The following is a 23,274-nucleotide window of genomic DNA, read 5'->3' as shown; positions in this document are numbered from 1 at the left end:
TTTATATAAAAATAATGTTTTGAGCAGTTTGACATATTCTGTGAAATGAAACAAAAATGTTATAAAAAAGAAGAAGACTCAAAAGGCATTTTGGTGTTGGAAATTTGCATTGACACTTGGGCTGTCACTATGACAGATTTTCAATACACGATTGTCCTGGCAGAACTAATTCACCACAGCAATATCATTGAAATTTGTAATAGTGGTGTGAGAATAAAACGCTGGCAATCAAATCTATCTTTAATCTCTATCTCTTTGTTTTCTCTGTTTTGTGTCTCACTCAATATGTAGGGAGGTGGCGGGAGTCTGTAACCATAACTGTGAGAAAGACTGTGCAAAAAGAACAATCAGCAACTTAACAAGTAGTGAAATGGCAGCCTATTAACTGAAGATGCACAAGTCTGAACGTCTTTGCTGGACGGTTAAGACCATATAATCTTATGTGTTTTATCAACATGATATCAATGTTTAATATTTTATATCACAGTTAACATGATGTGACACCCCTAATTGACATAAATATGGATATTGTGGTGTATATTACTATCCCCTGCTGTTATTTGTGCCAGGAGCAGTCTCGCGGTAAAGACATGCACCAGCGTTTTCGTTGTGTTTGCACTGGTTGTGTTCTGAAGCTGTGCTTTGAGATCATGACAGTGAGATAGTTACTTACCTTGTCTAACCTCCCCTCTCTCGCTCCGCACAACTGACACCCATCTCCTTTGCACACACACACACACACACACACACACACACACACACACACACACACACACACACACACACACACACACACACACACACACACATTGTGTAGTGACGGTTGCTCCTCTGGTCAAAGCATTGCGTGTTGCTGACTCTCAAAAAAAAAAGAAGCGCCCCTGCCCGGGATAAATAATGGAGCCGAAGATGCTTTCTCCTGTCGCTCCACGCCATCAACTCCAAACGCTAAAGTTGACGACTCAGCTGTAAGGTGTCCATTATCTGCCATGGACACAAGAGTTGAGCAGGCCCGTCCAGCGGGCGCCACACTGTGTTAAAGCGTGCAATGGCGTCCCCCCGGCCCCCTCTGACAGCTCACTTCTTCCTGTGTGCCCTTTACAGTCACAGTAAAAAGTAAGGTGAAGACAGCAGACACCCATATATATTAATATCCTCCTCTGCTCAATGTCATGTTTATCTGCCAAGGTCATGATTAGGATGAACTGTGAACAGGTATGCTACTGAACCCCTCTGCGACACACACTGAGGCACGTAGCAATTCCCTCCCGTCCTTCATCAGTTTGGTACCCTCACCAACGCACACACACGCACACATGCACACATGCACACATGCACACACACAATCTCCCTCTGTCACTCTCCTGAGTTGTTCATGCCGTTAACAAAACCATTCAGCAGCAGAGTGTTTGATTCCCCTGCTCTCTGTCACTATTTATTCTAATATCTTCTGGCATTATAGCGGTAGCTCATAATGAGTTCTGATAAATTAAAGGTTGTATTGTTCGGCTGCCATGGCTGTCCTTGATCAGGATGCCAATTATGGAGGGTAATTTTCCCACTCTCCCCTTTTTCTTCCATATGTTCCTAACAAAAGGAGGTTTCTGCAGAGTAGATCAAGTTGACACACGATGACAGATTCTTTTTTAAACCTTTTTTTCCCAATAATATTTCAATGTTATGATGGCACTTTCTGCATTTTTTCTCAATCCTACCCCCATGTTATGTTCTTTCTTTAGGGGCAGAGTACAAAATACGGCTTCTTTGACTCAATTGAAGATGTCACCCAAGAATCTTTAACGTGAATAGAATAGTTTTGACTCTCCTTATGAGAAATGACAGATGAGGACACGGTCTATCTTTATTTGTATAGATGTAGTCAGACAAGTGTGCCTCTCTCTAACTAGTGCAAGTCTAAAAATAAGTAAATAAAACCAACGTGCTCCAAGGCAGGTGAAGGGGAGGGGAAACCTCTGCTTTTTTTCATAAACAATATATGAGTTGCTTTTTGCAAGTCAAATCCTTAAAGATTTACTGCCGGCTCCAACTCTCAGCGCTTTTTACGGCGCAAAGATGGCATGCGAGGGAAATGGTGAAGAAACCTCGGGCAGGAAAACGCACTAAATAATTGTTAATGGCTATTATTTAACTTGAAGTGTTGTCTACAGTCATTTTTTGGGGGGGACAGTAGATAGAACATGTTTAAATCCTCAACCTCTTCACCTCAAATCTGTGTTGCCACTGCCTTCAGTGACCACCACAAATTCATCCAGAATCTGAGTAATATCTCCTCAGCGACAGTGACCAGTAATTAGGGTCCTTAGATTCCCGCTGCATGTTATCGCTGTAACAGTCACACAGGGTGAGATGCTTTTTGACTGCTGGTTGTGCAGTGACCTGTGCACATCAAGCTTTTCTCTGCTTATTTGGTTGTCTTCTTTCCACACTAATGGCCATCGGGGGGGTGAGTCCAGGCTTCACCTGACCACTGCTCACAAAGCTGGGTCTCTGGAACCGACAGGCGGAACAGAAATCACATTAACCCAGCCCGAACCGAAAGAAAAGCCCACGTACTCTCGCACATACTATTCTAAACAAAAACAGGAGGATCCTCACTGTTTTCCCCCTTCATCAGTAGCATGTGTCAGTTCGGCTCATTGTTGTTTACCGGTTTTTCATGAAGGCTGTCTGCCGCCCACACCTCCTTCTAGAGGGCAGTCGACAGGCACCTTGCGAGGACACTACTGGGCTGACGATGTAAAACAGCCTGTGGGTGATGGCAGGGCCTGACCCCTTTAGTCAGCGAATAACAATTTTGTGATAGCGAGGGGATAATTTACAGGATTCGTTGCCAATTAGTGTACCATTTTTCTAATTCAGTTTGGTTTCCCAAACGGGTCAAATGATGTGATGGCTGTTTCTGTGTCCACAAAAAAAAAAAATCTAGGCCACTGCAGTCTGGCACATCACATCCTGCCTGTAGGCTTAAAGGGAAGGAATGGAAGGTGAATTAAAGCTAAATTAGTTATCGTGGCAGTCATCTACCGGCAAGATTTTTTTTCTCTTGTAAAGATTGTGCTTGAGTTTTTTTTTTTTTTTTTTAGGTGAGTCTCCATGTCTCTCATCTTTCATCTGCGTGTGCAGCTCTGTGTCCAGAAGGCATCTAGACTCATTTCTTTTCTACCCTTTACATTGCACCTCATCATAAACTCCCCCCACCCCGACAATGCTGTGGAGAATAAATCGACCATATTTCAGCACTGATGCTCCCTGCCCATTCCCAGTCCTTCAGAGGGGAGGGCAGGAGCCCTGGCAGTTTGTTGTTTTTATTTAATGCGCTCCTACTTCCACGTCATATTTTCTGTCTTTAATTGATGCCCATGCCTGTGTTGTTGCCCAGTGCACCATTGAGAGGATGCTTTCTCCAAACAGGCCCTTATCTTGCTCTAATAGGCCTGGCACTCCTCTGAGGCCTTCAGCTGTGTCAGGCCACTGCTGCCTCGCTGCGCCTCCGGTTTGAACTGTTGCCGTGTTGCCCATTAGTTCCCTCTCCAGGCCTCACTATTCCCCCTGCTCATCCTTCTGCCACCCCACCCCCCAGCCCCACAGCCTTCCCAGCCCTATCTTTCACCTCTGCCTGCACTGCTCCCCACTCCCCAATGTTTCATCAGCTATAATATGAGCATGCTTTCACTGTAAACATTCCTCTTCTCATTTTTCTCTGCAGTTCCCCTCCGCAGGTCTGTTTCTGTCTAGGTAATTTGTGTGTTTTGGAGGTACTTTAGCCCATGTGCCACCCATCACAGTCGGCACCCTGCAGGGGGCCTCTCTGATAAAGCCAGTGTGTAGGGTGCATGACTGCATCTTATATTAAGGTGGCATCAGATTTGTGTTTATATTAGTTTCTGGGTATACAGTAAGTGTGTGTATGCTTATATATGAGCAAGTGTTAGTGAGTGCCAACATTTGTGTGCATGTAAGATATAAAAGTGACATCTAAAGTGCAAAATGCATGGTGCTGGACTTGTAGGCCATCTCTGAATCAGAGCCTCTGCGCGCATTGATAGATTGGCAAAGCAGTTTGTTCTACCAAATTTAACAATGATATATCATTATCACAACTTTGGGGGGAAATCTATAAAATCAATGTGCCTGCCGGTGGAGCAGGATTAGTATTTCTAACACGCTGAGAGACTGTTAAAGTGCCTGAGTATGGATCCCAGTTGTGGCTTGGATCAATGGCATTTGTGGACACTAAGCTCAATAACAAGCCATCCAAGAACTGGTTAGAAGAAGAAAGAAATAGATGTGAAAAGCAAATTTGCTGGTAGAGAAGCTAATATCCTGTACGCGCCTGGCTGAACATGAGCTGTGTAGCTGCTGGCGGGTGAAGAGGGAGTCGAGGGCAGGAGAGGAATAGATTCCACTGCTGAAATGATACAGATACAAATGTAGCTGTCATTATTGATATTCCTCCATCATTGATATTGGCAGACAGGGATGAAGGATGTAAAATACATTGATCTCAAAGGGTGGGGAAAATGTATTGAGTGACACGATTTGATTTAGATATTGAGTGTTTTCAAAGACACAAGCGGTGCTGGAGAGGTTATTGAGAAAACTGTTCACTGAATATCTTTGAGATTTTCCTGTTTTTCAGGGAGTGATTCTCTCTCAGATAAGAGTAATCATTGACACCCCTGTTTGAAAGGGGAAGAGTGAGATGTAAAGCTCTGTTTGCATGGTGTCTGCTCTGTAGAACAACAAGAGGTGAGGCAAAGCCACCGTAATTGGATCTGCAAAAGTCAAATTTCCTGTTTAGCGCTCAAGTCTCGAGAAGATGACAGAGTGTTGTTTTTTTTAAAGGATGGATATGTCTGGCCACAAGGACAGTGTTATATCATGAAAGCAGAAAGGCAGGCCCATTGAAAACACACATTTTTCTCAACAGTGAGCAAAAGGGAAACAAAATCTCCAGGTAGTTGTCACTTTACTGAGTTCTGTACCACTACAAAGAATGAACAGCAGACAACACTTCTGACTACAAATCTGCTTTGGCCATTTGATTAATCGATTAAACTTCAGATATAATAACAAATGTGTTATGTATTCACTAAGAAAAGGGTTATGATTGTTTAGATACTGTATACATGTGTTTATGAGTGAAGTGTACATTCAGATCTGCAGCAAGTTTGTGCCTCACACAGATCACAAATTGCTTTCCTGTTTTCTTTTTCATACCCAGAAAATACCTCCAAACTAAAGGCTCCTTTGGGTAGCTTCACTGTTGCTCTAAATATGTAGGGATTATTGTATATCCTAATAGAACTGTTTAGTTACTGATAAACACATATATTGTTATGTGCATTTTGGCTATGGGCTTAAAAATTGCATCATTATAATTCATAAACACAATCTAGATTGGTACATGGATTGTTTATTTCACTTAATGGGGTCAGCATTGTCACCCAATACAGTCACTGGATCAGAAATTTACCAATGAAACAGTACTGACATAAAGAAGGTCGTGATGTTCAGAGTGTAAAGGATCTACAGTGGTGATGTTATGTATGCGTTACAGAGATATCTACCAAAGTTAGCATGCTAACTAGCTAGCTCCGGCCTGCCCTGTCTCTTAATACCACGTTGAACCTGCCTGCCTCTCCTGTCTGCACCTGGTGGCTCTCATCATCCTTGAAGTCACAGTCTTGGTCAGAGCCACTGTAAATCACCTCCATACTATATTCCCTGTTGTCAAACTGACCTAAGTCAGTCTTGGCAGTTGTGTTCTCTCTAGGTCCTGTTCCCCGTGGTGAATACCTGATTCCAGCCACTGGCTCCATGACTAACTGAGCCACAAGCTAATTAGCTAGCTACAGCTAAGGATAGCTAAGGAGCCCTAGCAAGTAGCAACAGGTCTCGGGGGCGGCATAAGAATCCTTTTTATGCTGCCCCCTGTTTTTTTGGAGCTACGTCTGAATTCTGGCCATATTCTACAAATTACACCTTTAAATCAATGTCCCTAGTCACAAACCTCCTCTACATCTATTCACCTCAGAAAACATTACCACACACAAACTATAGTTCTTATTTGCAGGGAGAATCCTTTTTTCTTCATCTGCCAACACACTCCGAGAGATAAACAGGACATTTTCTCTCTGTCAGTGAATCTGATTGCTTATGTGCTGTTGCTCTGTGATTGTACATCCAACAGCGACTGGCTCTGGCTCTAGAAGTAACTGTTGGCAAGCAGGGGAAAGGTAGCAAGTGAACTGTGGTCAAACAACATCACTTCCCAAAGAACAGAAGTGGGCCATCTATAGAAAAGGCCTGATGATAACAGCAAGACAACAACCAAACTTATTGGTTTGGAGGATAATACAAAGGCGAGAATGATTGAGTGGAAGGGGGAAAGAGGAGAGATTGTTCTTGCAGGCACAAAATAACGCCAGGTACAAAAGGGAAGCGACAAGGTAAAAGGCAGATGAGATATTGTGCCAAGAGGGGGATGTGAGTCGAGAAAAAAAAAGAAGAGTGAAATTGAAGGCTAAGACTACATCTGATGGGGCCAGTTTGTTTTTACCTCTGTTTTGACAGAGATGAGAGATAGACAGAGGGAGACGCGAACAGGGCGTAATTAAACAGCCTAATGAGTTTGTGGCTCTTTTTGAAGACTGTGTTTAAATGGAGCTCTGGTTTTGTGGCAGAAAATCTTCTCTTTCAGAGATGTCAAAGAAGTTTCTGACAGAGCAGTTATCACAGCATGTCAAATTGCTCCAGCTCAAGAAATGATTTGGATTTTTTTTCTTTTCACAGAGTGCCTCGAAACAAAAGCCCCCCCCCCTCCCCTCTTCTCTAATTTGCCTTGGCAGGGTCCCTGCTGGGTGGGGGGTCCGCATGGACAGAGAGGGCTTTGCCAGAGGATTATAGGATGAGAGGGGGTGAGATGAGTGAGTGTGAGTGTGTGTGTGTTGGAGGTGTGTACATCTGCGTGTGATGGGCATGGGGGGGTGCAGGTGGGAGGTTCGGAGAGGGGGGCTTGCAAGCAATTTTTCCCAAAACGCTGCAATTGTCCCCGAGATTGAACAGTGCAGAGCGGCAACGCTCATTTTCCAGTCTATTCATTATCTCCTCTGTATTTACTTATCTTTGTCTCACAAGGAAAAAAAAATCAGTGTTAAAAGGGGCCATTTCATGTGGAGAGGGTTTTTAACAGAGCTTTACGCTCTGACATGGTTGAGTTAAACTAAACTGTAGTTATGTTATGAAAGCAGTATGAATAGCAAATTAGTACTTTCTGCTTTTCAGTGGTATTATAAACTGTATTAGATCCCAGATTTCTTCAAATTACATTTCCCCGAAGACTCATATAATGTCTTCTTTTGGATGAAATTCACAATTTTGTGGTGTTGAATTAGTGCAAAGAAAATGACACCATTATTCTGGGACAGAAATAATTATATAGTGTTTTTTACAACCTGTGCCATAGTAGTTTATGATTTTATTTCTCTTTGAAAATAAATCCCCTCATAAATGATTCATTCTTGGCGAGAGATCATCTGACAAGGAATAATAAACCAGTAGTAGCGAGTCGTATTTACATTCAAATAAATGCAGACAAAGGAAGTTCATATGAAAAGATATTTCTTCTGTGTTTGCGACACAATAAAACATAGTTGTCACTGTCCCTCTCAATGACTGTCAAAGCTGATATACAGGTTTGTTTTTCCTGCATCTGAGAGTTTGACACAACATCACCACCGCAGATTCACAGAGAATTGCTTTTTTTTTTCTGTTTCACTTTACAACGTATCATGTCTTTCTCTGATACTGGGGTTGAGGAAACTGATTATTTTGTGCTGCTGCTTAAGTGTAAACTGCAGCGGTTCAGTGCTGGTTACACAGCTCGCCAGCTGTGAGCACATCATCAAGTGATGTGTTAAAAGCAAATCAATAAAGTGAAATAAAAAACTTATGACAAACTTGTATAATTTAAAAAGCTGCAGTCTAAGCTTGCACAAGTATAAAAAACATAGAAACATGTAAAACGCTCAGCACACTAGGTTGTTCAGTACTTTCCCAAACAAGAGTAAAGATGAGCAGAGAAGTTACTGTTCTGTAGCTGTGGCATGGCTCTTGATGCTTTCATGCAGTGCAACTAGTGTAGCGGTGCTGTGGTGACGTTAACATATCTTATAACTTAATACAATTCATAAATCTATTATGTGTGAACCCCAGAGGCAGTTTGGCCAAAATCTGTGCAACAAATACAATAAATCCTACTGATTGCAATTTGCTGTGCTGTCATGTAGTGACACAGCTCTCCAAGAATAAACTCCGGTGTCAGAGGATGTTACAGTGTTGTTTGAGGGCCCTGATAAAGTAACACTGCTGCACTGCAGATACAGAAAACTCTGTGATAGAAATAGCTTGAAGAAACATCTCCTTAGGGCACACCTACAGCTCTTCCCCTGCACTTCAAGAGAAAAAAAAATCCTGTAAAAAATCCTCAAACAATAAGGTTTTTTTTTTCCCTCCCTCTCTAACTTAATTACTGATATTTCTCTGTTATAGGTACCTGATTTGAGAGAGATAATTAGGTGGGATATTGAAGTGGGCCTCCAGGGGGCTCAGGTCTGGTGGATCAGGCGCACGAGGATGAGGGGAGACACCATCTTTTCAAATTATTCTGGGGGGCCAGCGCTCCCAAGCAGCTTATACAGCTAAGGCTCGGTAATTAAATTATAATTTAACCTGCTAAGGGTGGAGTGGCAGGACTGGACCAGGCTGGGGGTGCTGTGGCACTGACAGGATTTACACTTAATGAAATAATAAAGCAACACCAGCGAAGGTAGCTGGCAGCGAAGAAACAGACGCTCCACCACTTGGTTCTGTGTTTATCCACTCTTCAGCGTTGGGGGAAGATTCAAAGCTAACGAGTCTCTCCCTCTCCTTCCCCGTCTCTCTCGCTGTGTTCTGTAGTCGAGTGCAAGTTAGTATAGTGGGTGGCACTGTGTTTCAGTCAATAGAGCCTTTTTTTGTTTATAGTTTTGTCTTTATTCTCTCCACATTTACCGTATATATGTTTGTTTGTGTGGTTTGTGTTTAGCTCGGACTTCCACTGCTGCCACCCTCTCAAGTTCAGTATTTATATAGACACAAAAAACAGTCAAAGATAACATGTTTGTTTCTCGCTCATGGCTGTATATTATTCTATATTTACTCCACTGTGCTTTGCGAAGAGGGGTTATGATTCTGGTTGTGCATGCTAATTCACTGTTGATTAATTAGTGTTTCTCTGTGGGGAGCCTTAAAGTGCATGTAATTAACAACTCTCTAAGTCCAGAGTACCAACAAAATAGCTGACGCTCAAACATAAATATTGCAGAAAGCAGGCGCTCATGTTGAGCAGATTTGGTCCTGAGTAAATTGATGTCGGCTGGCTGGTGTTGCGCACAGGTCATTACATTTTGAATGCATTTTTGGATCCTCCTAATATGAAAATGTTTTCTTCATTTTTACTTAGTGCCCAGTACTAAGTGGGAAAATTCGGATACACGGCTGCATTTAATATGTCAGTGAAGTTTATTCTCCCGGCATCCTGATTTCCTGCGTGTAGAGATAATACAGTCATACACTCACCATCAGTCAGCATGATGCATTAATATAAAGTACTACTTAAATCCGTAGTATTCTACATGAAACAGGAGAATAAGCCAAAAAATGATTGAAACCGTGAGAGGGTGAGTGAGAGTGATACAAAGATTTAAAGTGCAAGCAGGTCGACAGAAACATGGAATCCACCACATCTGTTTTGTGTCACCATATCTTGTTTCCTCCCCTTCTCTCCTCGTCCTCCGTCTGTGCAGCTGTTAAGATGGATGCCTCACAGTGGAGGGAAGAACCACGCAGTGTTTCCTATAGCCCTGCATTGCCGCAAGCTCATTACAACCCTCCCTTCCAAAAATCGCTCCCGCCCTCGCCTGCCCCACTCTCACCATTCACCCAAGCCTACATCTGCCCCCACCCCAGCCTCAGCCCCGGATCCAACCCCAGCCAGCATGACAGACAGGCCCAGTTAACAGTCCCTGTAAGCGGCGAAAGAAAGCCGAGCAGAGAGGTAAAATGACTGGACCGCAAATGACAGGTGTAGTTAAAATAGTGAGGCGCAGAAAGGCTTGAGGACAGAGAGCTGGGGCGGCACTGTAATAAGCAGGATGAAGGAGCTCAAGCATTGCCTGAGTTTTCCTCTCTCTTCCACTAACATCCTTCCTCAGGCAAACAAAGGGAAAATAAGAGAAAGTTAACTTTTTCCTGTAGACACTTCCTCTCGTCATTGAGTTATTTCTCTCATGCCAGTCCTGTCTTGCATTGCTTCTTTTGAGGCTGTTAATGAAGCATTATCGACATGATGCAGGACATTTCTAAAATTCAAGATTTTAATAACATGCTGTTTGACAGGGCTACTTGAATTGCAAATGGGCAGTGAGGCCATTTTGTTTGGTCCCCTTTGGACTCATTTAGATGGACACAGGAGGGATTTGCCTCCACTGCTGATCTGCATCTATTTTCCCTGCCTTTCATCCTTTTTTCTGTGTTGCCTTTTTTTTTTATCACCACCTTTCCATCAAATCCCATCCAGCCTCATGTTTAAAATAATCAGTTTTTTTTTTTGGTGGCTTCTCCTTGCCGGTTGAATAGATTGGAAGTGTCTAAATGGCAGTCGTGAGGTGAAGGGGCAGTACTGTTGTTGGACCAACAATTGGACATTGCTTATTCATAAGTTCAACTGTCCTTGTAGCTTTGTTTCAGATCAACCCAAATGGCTGAGAAAAAACATCACAATGCAAGTTAAACATTAAAATCACTTATAAAAAACAGCCAGTCCAACAGACTTCATGTCTTATCCACTCAACCCTGCAGAAAAGAGAGAGCTAGCTAGAGGTCAGCAATATTAGAATCATGCTCATGTTCAGTGGGTATCGTGTTTACCGTGCATCCTAGTATAGCATGTAAGCATGCTAAAATTAGCTATAGAACTAAACTTAGTGTTAACCCACTGTTACACTGTGTATTGATTTGTGAATTCCTGTACTAGGCTGAGAGGTTGAAGCTGGAGAGGAAACCATTATTTCAACTCGAGGGCATGCTTTGGTAGCGACTTGTCATTCATAAGGTAGCCAATGCCAAAGGATACCCTGCTTTATTGTCTACTTTATTGTTTACTCTAGATGCACCAAAATCTACCAAATGAAAAGCATGCTGAATTATACTGAAGACTTGAACTACAAATTAAGATCATAAACTCATTTGGAAAATGTTTTCTGAGATGATAAATCAAGTGAGAAGAAGAGTCGTTTTCTCATAAGGTTACATAGAATTGGACTTCTTTGCAACCAGCACTTCTAGAAATCTCACATTTTTTAAGCAAATACACTGAACATAAAATGTCACTATTTCTGCTGGTATTTGGTCTTAACTGACAAACTCTGATCTGATCATGGATGTAGATGTTAATTTATTTAAATTCATTCTGAGGGGAAGACATTTAATGGCAGCCCATCAGACAGTTGTAATGACACCTTACTAACAGCCGCAAATGAAAAAGATTCATGGGATCCCCACAAGTGATCAGTAGGACTCATCATCTGGGGATTATGTTTGTCTGTACAAAATTTCACAGCATCCATCCAACCTTACTTGACCAACAGGACAACATTGCCATAATTTGAGCCAAAGTAACACATAATAGATTATGGCCAACCAATAGTGATTTATACTGTCCTTAAATTGCGTAAAAAAAGCCAAAAAATTAGTAATTATGCTCATTACTGTTACCTACATTTGAATGATGTGGTACTTTACTAAATGTGTTACTTTCCCCCTAAAGCTGTTCTTTCCCTGATCAAACTCCCACTGCTGTTTAAAATGATTGCGTTCTCTCTCCTCTCCTCCTCTTCCTCCTCCTCTCGCTCGCCCCCCTTTAACTCTGATTCCACCGCCTATCTGATTGGCATTAACAGGATTATCAATGCTGCCGCCATAATTAGAAGCAACGCACCACAATTACTGATATAGATCAGGGGTATTAAACTTCATTATGTGGAGCTTGCTTCAAGGCAATAAATCTAATGCGTTCTGATCGTATACGGACCTTTGTTGATACCTACATGTCAGTATTTATAAAATACTCCGCCACTATTTCCACAAGACTTACAGTGGCTGATAATTGTTGGCTCTCAACCCGCCTTAAGCCTGGCAGATACGGTACAAGAGAGTGAATGAGTCGTCTATCGTGGCCTGCGAGCTGACTCCGAGTTGAGGTGATGCCAGAGTCTTTATTACAGTACAATATTTGGCCTGTTTGATACTGCATTTCATCTTTATTGAGCCATAAATTTAAGGGGAAGTGACAGGAAAGATGGGGAAAAGAGTGTGGTTATTGTTTGACATCAACTCCCAATGTCACGGCGCACCACATGGACCAAAGTCCGCTGAGCAGTTGAACGCTCCCACAGTCAAAAACACGATATAATATGTTCTATCATACTGGCCTGTGTTACATTAATCTCCCGACTGTATTAACCTGAATCACTGTGAGGCCTCCTGTTGAGGGAGCTTCCCGTCTACGTACTCGCTGACATACACAGCGATAGAGATTACGGCCATCTGGAGGAGCTAAATTTAGCAGGTCCCTGTGCAGTAGAGGAACATCTGTCTTTATCAGCGGTGGTTAACTCGGTACAGGAAACGCAGCACATGTAATTCATGCAATATTTAGATGAGAGGGTCAGAGTGCTCCTGTGGGGATGGAGGCGGTCTCTGTTGCACAGAAGGCATGATTGACCTGGGCCTGGTCTGTGGAGAGAGGTGCCATCTCTGATCGCTTGAAAGGACGAGGCAGCATGCGGGAATGTCATCCTTTAACTCCCCCATCTGCTGATGTTGAGTGTCTGACTGATAAAGCAGTAACATGGCAAGAGCGCATAAAGTCTAAATGAAAGTGATGTTGAGATAGTTTAGATATTGACATGCATTTCTGGTGTCACGGTCCATGGGTATAAGGTAACCAAGTACAAATGTAAGTTATTTTACGCTTGTACTTTATTTTTTCATGGGAAATAATGTAAGTTTAACTCCTCAACAGCTTTATTATCCTGCTGATTCAACAGCAAAACATACGAACAGCTTATAAAAGATTAGTCTGCCCAACAATTTATAAAATCTGCTACTTCCACGTCGAACTTCTACCATATTCATATGTTGTTTTCATGCCTAATGCTTCAGAAACACAGATTTTATTCCTCTGTTCTGGGGCCATCCTGCGTAAGGAATACATTGAATTTGATTGTTTAAATTTCCCCTCTGGTCAAAAATATGTCTTTCTTATTGTTGGATGTTTGAGCTTTACTGTGTAGAATGATGTTTCTGCAAGATAGTGTTTTGCACATCCATTGGTTGTATTGTGCATTTTTTCTGTGCTCATTGTGATTTAAGGATAATTTGTGACATTACAAATAATCCTGATCCAATATTCTGCCTAAACAATGACATGGAAACTCAACAGGGATGTAGGAGATGTCTTGTTTCCAGCAGTTAAACTTGTAAACTTGAAAATATTTGCATATTCACATATTCTGGAATTTTTAATGAGGCGGGTGATTTTTTTATGCTTTTAATGAGGGCAAGAACTTTTTTTCCCGCAAAAAACATGTCTGACACACATTAGAGGGGATCTTTAAGTATACATTCCTGTCAATACTTCTGTGCTTTAAAGGGAATTTAAATGCAGAGCTTTAACTTTTATTTGAGTCTTTTCATATTTTAGTATTTAACTTCTGGGAAAAAAAAAAAAAAAAAAAAACCTGAATACGATTTCCTCCACTGTTGTAGTCTGCCAAAACCGAGCGAGGGCCTTGGAGAAGAGGAAAAGCGGCATGTGAATGTAAAAAAATAAATGAATAATAATAATGGACAAAAAGATAGGCCAGTCTCTTTCTCCTGAATATTCTATTCAACATACCAGAGGAACCTTGGGTGGATTTCACAAACTTTTAATCCTGAGCAGTATTCTACAATTTGGGTTAGAGAGGTGGTCATTATTTCTGTGCTGAGGAAACAAAGAAGCAGTCTCATACTTCATTCAAGTCTTGTGGGGGGGGACCAGATGTGTTTGATGTAAAGATTTGGGTTCTGTTGGAACAGATTTCCTCCTGCCTATCTTATATGATGAGAACTGAATGAATATCTAGGACTGAAACATCGCAGAGGCGTGTGTGCAACACGTTAAAAAAATAGCACATTTCAAAAATCCTTCCTGGAGATTTTTGGTATTATTCTGCTCTTCCTCTTTTTTTTTTTCCAGTAGCATGTGCAGCTGTTGTTGGGGAGCACAATGCAGCTCCTTTTTCTTTCTTCCTGTGGTTGCTCAACCGTCACCCCCTCTGCCATATTAAACACTCAGTCAGTGTTCAGTCAGTATTTCTTGGCAACGGACGTGTCTTTTCTTCGGGGTGTCACGCTGTAGTGTTGCTGTTACATTGCGCAAATCAAAGCCCAACAGAAGCAGAGAGAGCGGGAGAGAGGAAAGCTGAACAGACCCGAAGTCCTCCCAGTCCCCCACCCACACACATTCAAACGCACAGACACCGAAAGTGCACTAAAACACACTTAAGTGCCGTCGTGGATTCAGCTGAGACGCTCACGTTTAAGTCACCTGCCTCTGCTTCATTTGTTTGTACGTGCGGACATATTGGTAGATCTTAATAGAAAGGCCTTGAGTAACCATCAGATACAAGTTGTTTTATCAACTGAGAAGAGTCCCAGCATCTGAGCTGCGTGACAAATAAGCAAGCCTTTTTCCTGACACAGAGACAATATAAGCAACTTTTTTTTTCTCCAGAAGGGATGGAAGCTGTACTTTAGCAAGGTGATAAGCACACAAAATGGCTGCTGTAATTCTTTTGAAACTATTCCAATAAGCTCCCACCGGGGGAAGAGACTCTCCATCTTATTATACCCGTCATCCACTCACAGATACACGGCGGTGACACTTGCGTAAAAACAAGAATCTCATTCACGAGCTGGCTGACCTTTTTTTTTTTTCCCCCTCTCCTCTCTCTTTCCCGCTAAGTGATCTGCCATTGTGCAACAAGAGCCTCGTTCAAAATATAACATTATTGAGAAACGAAGCCAATAACCCGTTAAGATATATGAAGCTCATTTGTGAAATGTTTGAGAAATGGCTGCCAGGGGGTTGTGGATGGATGCAGTCTCTGGTGCCAGTGCTGAAGATTCAGAAAGGGGAGGTAAATATTTCAAATAAGAAAAATATCACCATGAAACCATTTGCAAACTTAAAGGGCACACACACACACACACACACACACACACACACACACACACACACACACACACACACACACACACACACAAAAACACGTACAATCTCCCAGGCTTTGAAATGACATGATATAAAAATGCTGTCCTTCATGCTCCGCAGCTGATGTCTGATATTTCATCCTTTTTTTTTTTTTTTTTTTTTTTTTTTTTTTTTTAGTAAAGATTTAAATGGGTTTACATCGCCCAACAAATACAAATTAGCCAATTTCCCTGACACCCACTCTGATCTAATGGGGGGGGGGGGCGGGAGGGGGGGGGGGGGGATATAAAGAAGAGAGGAGGAAAGGATGGAAGGCGAAACTGTGATTGTGATTGTGGATTATGTTTCCATGTGTGAATTTAATACATTCAAAGAACACATGATTTAAGTTATCAGTGCTGAGAGGGGTGGTGGTACATTCTGATGGATATGACATGTCAAAATAAAAGCATGCCTTCTCTTAAGACTCACAAATAACTTTCAGGATGTCAGCATTGTTTGTCTCAAAATAATAAACCCAGTCTAGTATCAATAGACATATGCTGCTTTCAATGTAAAGGAACAGTTTGTCTGTTAATGGCATTGAATAAATAGGAAACTTCTAGTAGCATAACAACTTCTTTCATCTTATTTTTTGCCCTGTGTCTTTGTCTATCGACTTTTCCTGCTGATGTTTTATCTTCCGCATTGACTACATTTAATTTCTCTGTCTCATTCTGTCATCGGCTCTTATGTCTCTGCATCCTCAAAGTCAATCGATTATCTCCACGACTGAGCCTCTTGCGCTCGTCTGACGCGCTGGGTATCTATCCTTGGCTTTCTGACCCGGGCCAACCCCCTCGCCTCACCCTGTGGCTCCTTCCGAACTTTGATGGCAGCATCCATATCCATGTCACCGGTCTGACACTGTCCGTCCTGCATCAATAAACATTTGGGGAGGGCAGATTTTTTCGAGGCTGAATAATTTATAGTGCATGATTAGAAACTCTATCCGGAGTGGAGGATCTTGTTGCGTGTATGTTTGTCTTGGATCTTTACAATAAAACATGACCCAGTCTGATTAGAAAGTCCGGTGCCAGAGAGCTTGTTGGGTGTGTGTTTGAGTGTGCAATTGTGTATGTGTATGTGTATGTGTGTGTGTGTGTGTGTGTGCGAAACACTGAGAAAGAGCGAGAGAAAAGACAATTGGAGGAAGGTTTTTGCTCAGAAGTGGCGCTGGATGAGAAGACACAGTAAAGAAAAACTCTATTAAGGGTTAGGATTTTCATTAGACCATCTCTGTGTGTTCTTGACACACACACACAAAGAGAGAAAAAACTGGTAACGTTGGTGCATTTAATACAACATTTTTGTTGTCATACTGCTCACTGAGACATCTTAGCCTTAATTATAGTCGCAGGAAATTGTCAGACAACTGCAGAGGAGCAGGCCCATGTGATTTAATGAATCACAGACAGTCAAACTGAGTGTTATTTCGAAAACATGAACATTATCACCTCATAAAACAATTTATCATTGTATGACTAATAACATGCGCTTGTAATATTATGACAGTGATCCCTAAAAGTACAAGCCTATCAAATCTATCTGGGCACTGCTGAATATGTATTTGAGTCTTTTTTATTTCAGTCACTTTTTTTTTGTTGAGTTTATGTCAAGCAGTTTATTTAAACAACTTATTAAAGTTGATCTTGCAGTAGCACACTCAGCAGGGGGCCCCCAGTGAAAAATAAAAACATTGCACTGTCAGGGAAAATAAAAAGCCATTATCTTTATTTAAAATGTGCATCTGTACCAACACAGTCTGGATCCTCAATCTTTACCATTGACATCTTAAAGGATGTAAACTTTGAAAGTGATGAGTTCTTCCCGTCCCAGCACCCCACCACTTTTAAAAATTACGGAGGAATATTTTGTGCATGCTCCACATCTCAAATCTCTTCAGTCTCTCACAGCTGACAGAGGCAGATATAAGGCGGAGCGTCTTGCAGGCCCTGTTGTCCTTCACTGGGGCCGGCATCTCTTTGTGTTTTCAAAAGGGACAGTGGAGGGAGCGCATCATGAACTTCTCATCATACAATAGCCAAGTGTGTGTGTGTGAGTGTGTGTGTGTGTGTGTGTGTGTTTGGGGTGGAGAGGGGGTGGAGGAGATGGCGGTTGTTATGTTCATTAGCACAGTCAAAATGCCTGCAGGCATAAGCAGAGGAGGAGTGAGTGAAGGAGAGCAGGGTGGGGGGGTGGGGGGGGGGTGGCTTGTATGGAAATTGACCAGTGTGCTGTAACTGTTCATCTGGTGTAGGCCTTTGAAGTGAGCTGTTCAACACTGCAGCCGGCCTTGTTCTTGATAATTGCCTAAATGATCTCCATGGAGCGCGGGGTTGTGTTACAACTGAACTAATCCAGGGGCAACCCGCTGATTTGACAGAGAGCTCTTCGCTATGTCAGCTCCCCCCCCCCACACACACACTGGCCAAACAACAGCCTATCTTCCATTCTGTTTCGTCTGTTTATTAGACCAACGCAGCGGGGGGTGTCATGGTAGTGATGTGGGTTCTGGAGGCGCAGTTGGGGTAGGGTGGTGGTAGTGGTGGGGGGGGGGTTCTGTTTGTTGTTGGGATGATGGCCTCTGCGCTCCCCAAGCTTAGCCACACGCTTAACCTGCACTCCTTGACATCATACCCTTCGCTCGCCCCCATTGATATGTAAATGAGCGGCAGCCCCGTTTGCAAATGAGGGAGGAATAATTAGTCAGGAGCACTTAACAACAACAACAATAATACACGCGTCTGATCCAGGCTGAGCTGCTCTCTCTTTGTCATCTGAGCTGCTGCTGGCAATCAGTCAAGGCCCCCCCACCACCACCACCACAACCACTCTCCCCTCTTCCCCTAGCACCAGAGACACTGGTGGGTGGTGGGGCATCCACAACAAGTACAGTGTTTGGCCTTTCCGAGCCCCACCAGGGTTTAGGGAGCCAGTGGAGCATGGAGGCCAAGCAGAGCCCTAGGCCAAGAGCACCGAGTACAGAGCACAGCCTGGGTTGGAGACCTCTCTGGTATGCGGGGAGGTCAGAGCAGAGAACGAACCGGAGAGGAAGTAATGTGGATACCCTGAGACCTGAGCTTTGTAGGTCCTGGAGGAAGAAAGAGCACCGTCGCACGTATGTCCATGAAAAAGTCCAGGCTTAAGTGGAGAAAATGAAAAGTTCAATTTTCACTGAGGAAAGTACCGTGTTAATGTGTTTGTTCTTGAGGAAGAACGAGTCTGGAAGAGAACACGAGTGAAATAAAGTTGATCGCAACAAAATGGCTGATGTGGTGGGGTGGGGGGTGGGGGTCGGGTGCGGGGGCTCCATTTCGGGAATATGACTCAGTACCTTGACTGGGAAAAATAGATTATTATGTCCAATTTACATACAGAGCCGGAGCTTCAAAGAGGCGGGTGTCATGTTAGAACTCCGGTGCCAGGCGTAATGAAGAGCCCCCCTCCCACCATCCCAGGACGGGCCCAGTGGCAGGGTATCAGGTAGACGAAGGTCCCATATAAAAGCGGCCCCTATGAATTATAAATCATAGGCCACTGGAGCCACAGCCTGTGGGATACAGAAAGGGGTAAGAGGGACTGTATTCCCGGAACAAAGGACAATGATGGGGGGGGTGGGGGTAAGGTGGAGAGGTGATGGGTTAGTGTTGAATGGTAAAAGTTAAAGAAGGACAGAGAATTCGATGGTGTGTCACTGTAAGTTAATATATCTGTGGTAATGATATTTACATTTTAAACTATCCACACATGCAGGGTGTTTATACTCTCTTCATGTGTAACGTAACAATATTCCCCACCTCACGGGGCGGCCGTCGGGAGGGTTTAGAATTCTGAATATATCCTCCACCATTTTGTGAACGGGCGCAGACGCACATGAGAATAAGCAAGAGTGCACGTGTTTTACTTTATGCTTGTGTTCATGTGAAAAGATTTCTGAACCAGCTGGAGTTCTCTGGTCCTCCCTATTGGTCAGTGGGTTGTAGGCCTGGTTCAGTCAGAGGTGATTGAATAGAAATATTGTTTTTTTTCCTTTTTTTTTTAGTGGGGGGGGGCATGCTGATGAAAGGTTGATTGATATGGTGTCAGGCGCTCTGTGATGGATTAAATTGTGTGTGCAGACGTGGCCCTGGCCAGTCATGGCTGTTGCTGCCTTTTCCGCCAGCCACTGCTGCGGCAGCTTTAAGAAAATTTGATTTTCGCAGCTCAGAAACACACGGCAGCCCCTTTCTCTCCGCTGCCTGACTTCCATTTAGTTTGAGAGTGCACAAGTGATTCTTTATTGGATGAAATCTGCGCCGGATTGGATAAAGTGTTAGAGCGCTGAGCCATCTATCACTATCACCGCCCCAGCTCCAGTTTCATTTTAAAAGAAAAGAATAAAAGCAGAAAAAAACAGAAAAGAAGAAGAAGAAAAACAGACAGCCATAGGATGTTGGAGATTTGAAAATTAACTGTGGCAAGGGAAAAAAAGATCTATCCTCCAACCACTAAGCCTGTTTCCTCTGTTGGAGGATACCAAGCTTTTTTACTGTAGAGATGCCTCCATGACTCACTAGTCTCTCTCCGAGCTGTCTCTCTGCTGTCGCCTCGTCTGCTGACCGGCTCCATACCTATTCACACTCTGTTCCATGGGTCCGGGTGCTCTCACAAAGGTGTTGCTTTTTCCTCCTTATATGATCCTTCACACAATTCTGACATCTCGTGATGCTGGTACGAATACAGACAAATGTTATGTTAGCAGGCCTTGAGGAGAATTCACCATGTGTCAGGCACGTGTGGACTAAATGTTTTTCTACTGACTTTCAGCAGAAGCTTAAGACTTCTTAGCAACTACAACAGCATGTGATACTGGGACTAGAATAGATCAGGGCCGAACAATATGCAGTATATCCATGTTAGGATTATTTGGACAGATACTGTGTTTTCTTTTTTTTCTTTTATTCACATACAGCGATCACATCCACGATGCTCCTCTTGCGGTGACATAGTTCACCCACTTTTTTTTTGATTGCAGCCCCTGTGACTTGACAACTCACAACATGTGTGATACATGTTTTTTTTATTAGATTTGTCACATTTTTCTGATCTTTTTAAGCAGTGTTTTTGTATTTATGCTTGTGTATACGAACAGCTTTACAAACTAAGCTCAATTAAAAACACATCTAAAGAGATGGCAGTATGGATTCATTCAATTGCTCCATCTTGTAAATATCACTTGCTTTCTGTTTTTGATACCTAGCTTATCCAAAGCTTATTTTTCCCACCGAAGAAAGAATCAATATACAAGTATATTCATGCTGACAATTCTAAGTGAGTGTTTTCCAGTATTTATTCTGGGTGTGACAGACCAGATCAAATAGGTTGGTCACTTCACAGCCAAGTCGGCCTGCAGACTACTGACTGACAGTCGGAGGAAACAGCAATGTGACAAACCCCCTGACCCCCACCGAGCACCACTCCACTCACCCCAACCCCTGCAACTTTATTCCAACTCATCAGGCCTGCATCTCAAGTCCATCCTAGCCACGCCATGCACGGCTCAGTCTAAACCTGTCAATTAGTCAGACGACTTGTTTGTGCACATCTGACCATCTCTCTCTTCCATTCATTTTTAAACACTATCCCTTATGTCCCAGAGTCCGTCCATTAGAACTCTGCTGCACAAAGCAAATGGCCATGAATTTACCTCAGGGCGATGCAGACGTGAGCATCGGGAGGAAGGAAGGAAGAGAAAAGAAAAAGAAAAAAGAGCTGGGGGAAAGGCGGCGGCAAAAATTGTGAAACTCCTATGTGTTTCATTTCGTCTTACATAATTCATTTTGAAATGCATCTTGGATGATGTAAATCTGTTCAGAGGCACCCTCTATTCCAAGCCTTTACCCTTAAATGTCTCTGTGGTTGGAGTGTCCTGAGGCAGTTTGGACCTACCAGCCTTCCCCACCCCCAGCCTTAATAAATCATTATGGAGCAGAGCCGCACTTATCAAGCTGGTCAGAGACCTCTAATGAGCGCAGGGACCACGACTCTGCACAGCCCCAGAAATATTTTATTAAGAGCACATTTAAACACACACTACTCATGCTGTATGACCACACTGGTGAGCCCCCTGTATCACATCTGCATCATGAACAGCAGGCCCCAGACCACAGACTGTATGTGAGATCCGCACTTTGTTTAAGCTGCAGCTCACACTGTCCTCCAGTCTGACTCGTCCACCGGCCGACACTGAGTGCCCTCTACGGAGCGCTTGGATTATTTCCTGGATCCTGATGGCTCCTGTGGGGCCCTGTGACCTTTGCCCTTGTGCTCTAGTTATGATGGTCCTTCAGAGAAAAGGACATACTTTCAAGTCAGACCCAGGTCGTCTCCCTGAATAATGGTCCTCAGCCTTTTTATGTCCATTGTGTGTTTTATGCGCGAGGCGCGGAATTATGGAAATCGACATACGCAATTCAGGATTTCATTCGAAAGCACGATCATTTTTTTCTTTTCGGGCCCACTGAAAAACTAAAGTACCGTACTCTGTCTTCTCTGTATGTCAGGTTGAGTTAATTGATAAAGTCAGATGCTGTTGTCTATGTAGCTCTCACAAGAGAAACGCTTTGCTTTGAATACCACTGAGCAACCTTTTTCTGTATGACAGCTTTGTCAAATCAAACAGTTTTATGATTGTAAAAAACACTGTAGCTGGTTTTGTTTAAATGATCCCACCACTGTTGTACCTTTAAAACAAACAAACAAAAAATAACTTGGTGTGCTGCTGTCCATGTATTTCTTCTAAGAAATTAATGCAGATAAAACCAGCTGGTTAGCTTTCTTTCTAGAAACAGAGAGAGAGATCATGTCACAGGTTAAGGCCAGTCTCTTTGATACAGGCAGACAGTCATTAAAGAAATGCTCAGGCTCTCAGCCATGAATCCACCATTCAAAAATACCTGACCCAGGATAATGGCAAGTACATTGTTAATGCATCATTATTTTAATAAGTTGGAAAATTACCAAGGCGACTGAACAAAGTCAGAATGAGCAAGGACTCGCTGACAGTAATAATAAAAGGTAAGAAAGTCTTTCTTTTACATTCCTTTTAAGTTTCCAACATCCAAGACTGGAGAAAACTAGTGAGAAAAAAAATCATTACGCTGTTGTTTCATCTGACTCTTTTCTTCCCCAGCACAGAAACACCGGGCTGATTAAAGATGACTAAAAACTAAAATCGACCGAGCTACATACTTCTTCTCTTTCCTCCTACTCTTCAACTTTTATTTTTAATGGAAAATCGGCCCCGAGCTCGTTTACCCAGGAACAGAGGGATATAAATGTTTTAAAATTTAACCAAAAAAGAAAAAGAAAGGGGAGAAAATGGAATGGAAGAAGGAAAGGATAGGTAATAAGAGAAAGATTTTAATCTCAATAATTCATAAAGTAGTCCTTCAATCCCCCCCTTTTTTTTCTCTGCTGACTGGTGTTTGATGAAGATACAGACTTTCTCTCTGCTGGGCTCCAGCAAGGTAAATGTTGTGCGGTAGATAGGCCTCCGATAAGGCCAATATATGAGACACTTACCAGGGGGGAGAGGGGAATACGGCATTACCCAGGCAGAACATAGGAGAGGAGAGCGGAGCAGGACGGGATCAGAAACAAGGTTAGAATGGCAGGAAAGGGCCTGAGGGAAGCGAGGCAAGACAACAACTCAGACTGCGCACTGATTGTAGCACCTGGGGTCACGGGGTCAGCAAGAGGGTGGGACATGGGTGCTTAAAGCTCAGAGAAGCTTTGTTTGCTCAAATAGAAATCTACTGCAAAACCGAAACATCCCTGGCGATGTTGGTAGACGTTCATAAGCGTGATGC

General features: G+C 42.9%; 1 protein-coding gene across 6 annotated transcripts in view; it reads left to right on the top strand.

Moving 5' to 3' along the window:
• Positions 1-23,274, top strand: part of zfhx3 (zinc finger homeobox 3) — a 345,346-nt gene that overhangs the window by 79,103 nt on the left and 242,969 nt on the right. Inside the window, exon 5 of one of the 6 annotated variants that reach the window (XM_037094565.1) lies at positions 6,817-6,941. The exons of the other annotated variants lie outside the window; for them this stretch is intronic. The gene's annotated coding sequence lies outside the window, so the exon portion shown is untranslated. The remainder of the gene's footprint in view (positions 1-6,816; positions 6,942-23,274) is intronic. 6 annotated transcript variants of the gene reach the window in all.

Source organism: Acanthopagrus latus, chromosome 4, assembly GCF_904848185.1.
Source record: "Acanthopagrus latus isolate v.2019 chromosome 4, fAcaLat1.1, whole genome shotgun sequence".
Classification (NCBI taxonomy): domain Eukaryota; kingdom Metazoa; phylum Chordata; class Actinopteri; order Spariformes; family Sparidae; genus Acanthopagrus; species Acanthopagrus latus.
Note: the sequence above shows the minus strand (reverse complement) of the source record. Positions and strands in the feature narration are given on the sequence as shown.